Source organism: Triticum urartu, chromosome 7A, assembly GCF_056163025.1.
Source record: "Triticum urartu cultivar PI428250 chromosome 7A, HENAU_Tu73, whole genome shotgun sequence".
NCBI classification, from domain to species: Eukaryota; Viridiplantae; Streptophyta; class Magnoliopsida; order Poales; family Poaceae; genus Triticum; species Triticum urartu.
The window spans coordinates 434,404,730-434,410,355 of NC_141879.1; positions in this window are offsets into that span (position 1 = coordinate 434,404,730).

The following is a 5,626-nucleotide window of genomic DNA, read 5'->3' on the forward strand; positions in this document are numbered from 1 at the left end:
AGCTTTTTCTCACTTTCTCTCTATCTATTTCCTCTCAAATGTTTTTTACCTTTCTTTTTTAAGACACAATTGTTTTTTATGCCTTTTTTTAGAATTATTTTTTATACCTAGGAGCACGTGTAGAGATGGGCTCTTGCAGAGCCCACTCCTTGACTTTGTCAATGCCTCTCTCTCCTCCACATAAGGAGTACTACTTGCTATGCATGCATGCGGCGGGCAGCTGGCGTCTTGAGGGGCCAGGGCGGTGAGAGCGGGATCCGGAAGCGGTCCGGACTCTAGCATAATTTTGGTTTTTACAGTATTTCTTTCTCCATTGACAGGTAGGCCCGCGTAGATAGATAAAGAACACGAGCTGATGAGGCGCATGCGGACTATTTGACTGGTCAACCAGACAAATACGGAGCTATACGCTGAGCTAGTGACCGTATAATCACCATATCTCATATACAATGATCAAAGTGATCTATCAAGACAAGTTCGATGACCGCCAATGCATTTTACTGGTAATAAATGACCAGGATTGAAGGGGAATCCAAATTTGCTTCGTCTTCTGTCCTTGAGCTCTTGACAAACCAATGCACTATATGGTTGTCCGGTCACTCCACCCCAGAGCTCTCACCAAGCGTCATTCATGCCACCGCGCTGCATACTAACTGGTAAGGCAGTGATGGCATTCTGTCGCGCCGAGTTCCTCGCCGCCCACGACCGCGCACAAAATTATAGGGAAGCGATGGCATCCCGCCGTGCCGAGTTCATCGCCGCTCGCGACCTCACAACTATGTGGGAGGAATTTGAAGATGCCAAGGCCGAATGGGCAGTAGAGCAAGAGGCGGCCAAAGCCGCACAGAGGGAGCGGAAAAGTCAGAAAACACTCAAGAAAAGAGAGGCCCACCGCCGCAAGAAAGAAAAGGATGCACGCGCTGCTGCGGAGAGGTCGGCGGAGATCCAAGCACGGTGGGGTGTCGCCGACAAAGCCGGGAAGGAGAATGACGGCGTCTGGCCAGCATGTGAGAAGTAGTAGTACTAGTAGTTAGTGTGTGTGTGTGTGTGTGTGTGTCTGAGTACGAGCATGTACCAGTACTACTAGTTACTACTATAGTTTTTAGAGCAAATTACCAGTACATTAGCCTAGACTAAATGGAAAAATTCCTATCCTAAGCATCAAATGGCATCTCTTTCTCTAGAAGAATTGAGATGCATGTCATCTCACTTCCTATGATTTTCATATTCCTATCCTATGAACGAAAGGAGGCCTCTGTTGGAGTAACTACTGTAGCTAGCAGTACTGCTGGTACAATAGTTTTCTTCAAGAAGCGGAATTCAACGAAGTCATGATGGTTCCTTCGTCCAAGCAACTTCAAAGTGGGAAGTGGGGCTGTGATTTGACGGATCATTAGTCATTGTTACTGCGGCGCGACGCCCTGGGTGACTCCCTTGGAGTTCTGCGTGCATGGCAAGTGGACCAAGATGGTCGACGTCCCACATGTTGGCGAACGGAAGTATTCTTTCCGATGTCGAGGAGCAAGGAAACCGTGTGGTATAGTATCACTTCTGATTGGTTCACAAAAAATAGTATCACTGCCGATTTATAATTATTTTTTATTTCTGATGAGTGCTAGCGTTTCAACTCTTACGACGAAGGGTGCCAAACACGGCACGTGCTGGATGTCCCACACGTCAGCGAAACGAGTGGGACATGAACAACGTGGTAGAGCCCAGCGTAAAAAAACAGCGTGGTAGAGCATCTCCACTTCTTCCACTTCTGGGTCGGAGACCACACGTAGTAGTACTTAGTGGTATGAACGATACAAAGTGCGACCTGGAGACAAAGACACGTCTAGTTGGAAGGTCTCGGGGCATACACGTAAACAAATATAAAAGTTAATATGTGCCTCCAACTAATATAGTAGTAGTAGAGTACTTAGGCATGTACTCCATAACATCACCGTGCATTGCACGTACAACATTTAGTGGTAGTACGTAGTAAGAGACAAATGCTGCCCAAGAGTTCCCTTCTCGACCTACTTTTGGGTGTTTGATAGAGTGTATGGAGGGTGCATGAGTCCACACTAGTTTAGCACAAATACAATAGAAGCATGCATGAAGAGAGCATGCATGAAGAGGGGTGTTGAGTTGAGCATGCATGAAGAGGGAACAACTATGCTGAGACGAGAACGCAACCAAACACACCCTATATGCCACGCATGTTCATACCATTTGTGCCTTTCTACTTCACTTACCGCGCTACATTACTCAGGTTCGTACGTCCACTCCTGGGTATATGTTAGTCTCGTAGTTCCAGTCCCACGTGTTCTTCATATAGATGGAACGATCCTTGCATAACACGTGCACCTTGATGCTAGATGTCTCGCGTGTTGGCAAAAGGATGAACAAAGCTCACATAAAAAATAGAGTGGAAGAACATAGATTCCGGACGACCGAGAAGGAGCAAGGAACCTTGTGGTGGAGCGTCTGCACTCATAATATTTAATATTATTCAGCAATATAAAATCAATCAATCATCTCCACAGTGGACTGGAAGAGTACGAAACACGGCAGCCCAGTGTAGTAACATACTAGTACATGGCTAACCCACGCTATCACCATATTTCTTGGCTTCCGTGCGACACCTATCTCTAGTAATCCAGCAGCCTGTATCGCTTCTCCCTCCTCGTCTCTATCAAAGTGCGGCGGGCTGGCGTTTCTGCCATCTATTGAGGTCGGTTAACTATCACATGTTAGCGACATGCCAAGAGCATTCTAAAAAAATTCCTTTCACGTTCGTTTTGAAAAATAAAAAAATCCTTTCACGTACGAATTTGCATGTATGCTTTGAGCAACTTGCATGTCCTATACTGCTCCTGTTTGATACTCTAACTTAGCTAGAGGTTAGACTAACTCATGACTAACCCTGAACTAACTGTAGCCAAAGAGGTGTTTGCGTGACAGGGTTAGATTGACAATAAATGCACTTCATGGAGAGAGAAAAGTGATTTTCGGTGGTCCCAATGAGAACTATCTCCAGTTAGCACCTCTTGGGTGGGATAGTTTTTTTGGTGGGTTCGGTGCAACTTGCTCCAATTTAAACCCTCATGCTTGGTTAGTTTAGGGCTATTTGAGCCCCAACTAGCTCCAGGGCGACGCTGACCGTTTCACGCGGGAAGCGCGCGCTGGCAAGGGAGTAGAGGTTTTGAACCGTTTCAGGTGTAGTACTGGTAGTTTGCAAAACTACTCAATTATTGCACTCAGTTTCCTAAGAAATTGTGGTAAAAACGTTACTCCACAGCCCGCTTCCCTTCTCCTTCCTCTTCCACCGCCCGCGCACGTCCGTGGGAAGCGACCGGTCAACCCTTATATAGGAGTGCTATAACAAAAAGATGCATGCATGACCACTAAAATTTCCATATTAAAGCGTCGCTCCGGCGGGAGTATGGCATATGTTGTTACCTTCGGCCAGCCCATGGCTACCGGGCGACGGCGACCAGAGAAGAGGCGGCGGGAGGGGAATGAATGCAGCTACTGTTTGGGTTTGTCTTCCAGCTTAAATAAATGTGCAGCATCACGTGTACCTGCGGGTGCACAAATTGTAACATACGTGTCTGCTTAAGTGGGCGTCACGTAACTGGTGTGTGTGAGAGAGAGATTCTGAGAGACAGAGTGCGTGTGTGTGACTCTACTCTTCAGACATGTACTCAACCTTTTGCATCGGGATATAAGTATAATGGTATTTACTTTAGCCAGTGATTTACGTGGCCATGTTAACGTGGTTGTGTAAAAAAATGTCACTTCCTGCTCGTGATTTGCGTTATATAATTACAAGCAAGATTCTCGTGCATTGCACGAATATGCATTTTTTTACAGAACACCTGTTGTGATTGACCCATGCAGGAGTAATCCCATGTGTAAAAACTAATGATATCTCAAGAATTTTATCGGAAAACTGGTATCTCAAGAATGCCATCGAAAAAATGAAAGATGAGAGATAAGGCGAGGAGGAGTGGAGCGTGGTGGTGACTGGTGGTCAGAATGGGCGGAGGCATGGGGTTGGACTGCACCGGCTGGTGGCAGCGGCCACCATGCATGCTAGATTGTTCCAGAGACTTATTCCTTTTTTAATTGCTGAGCAATGAGGTTGCGGGAGATAATGATGTGGAGAGAGGTGCGGGTATCTTTTGTAAAATTATCATAGTTTGCTTTCTATCCTCAGATATAGATCATACGGTTTGTATTACAAGATGGCAGGCACACCATCACCACCAGCTCGTTTTTTATAAGGGTACAGATGATAAGTTTGCTGACTACTAAAGTAAAGTGGAATTTGTCCATGTTATGCAAGTAAATAAAGGTGATTGTTTATCATACGGGTAAGGTTGGATGAAGGGTGGTAGGAACAAATGCTCCGCCTATAGCATGTGTGTGTGAGATGGAGTCTTAGTGTGTGTGTGGGGTGTGTGTGTGAGAGAGAGAGAGAGGGAGAGAGAGAGAGGAGATAGAGATGGAGTCTTAGTTTGTGTGTGTGAGAAAGAGGGAGAGAGATGGAGTCTTAGTGTGTGTGGGGGGGCGTGCGTGCTTGCGTGTGTGTGTGTGTGTGTGTTTGTGTGTGTGTGAGAGAGAGAGAGATGGAGTCTTAGTGTGTGTGTGTGTGTTGGGGGGTGCGTGCGTGTGTGTGTATCGCGGGGTCCTCTGTGGCGGATGTAATTTAAGTGTGCATGGCTTTCATCATAGAGAGGTGATGTGTATGGCAGAGGCCACCAACGATGGGGTGCGAGAGAGAAAATGACCGTAGAGAGGGAAGAGAAGGTGTGTGCGCGTGAGAGGAGTCGACTTCGAGAGAACGTGTTTGTTCGAGAGAATCCGAGGAAGACTACTATATAGAGATGGTGCATGTAGGCGGGAATTAAACTAAGGGATGGTCTTATTGGTTTCGGGGATATAGGGGAAGAGTGAGAGGCGGGGGTAGCTAGAAGGAGATTGTTAAGTGTGAGTGTGTGTTTTACCCATCCAGGCGGAAGTTATGTGCACAAAAGAGGAGAAGGATTCGATGTGGCGTTAGGATTGAGGGTAATTAACTACGTATGGAGACATAGAGACCTTGAACGTGCATGTGTGAGAGGTATACATGTATACGTGGGGTGTGTGTGTGTGTGTGCGCGCGCGCATGATCGAGATAAAAGAAAGAAGACATAAGTCATAAGATCAACGACATGGGAGAGACGGATCGGTATGACAATATGCATGCATGTGAGAATGCATGGAAGAAGTCCCGACAATTGAGCATGTGTTTTTGTCTTTAAGAGATAGTGATGTGGACTGGAGCATGCATCTATGGCGAGCAGAGGGAGTGAGGCGCAACGATTGTGCAAAAGAGACCAACCTATAAATGCATATGTATGGAGAGACATATATACTGTGGGTGATAGGAAGCAAGACTCCGTGCGAGAAAGAAATGTTGAGGGAGAAACTACAGATAGATACAAAGATGGAGATGCTAGCTAGAGGGACATCCGCTGGTTTGGGTGTTGGAGATGACCGTCGGGTGGTTCAAAGGGTGAAGTTATATATGTGTGTGAGAGGGCACTTGACTGCATATAGAGAGAAACATATGTAGTGTGCGTGATAGGAATCA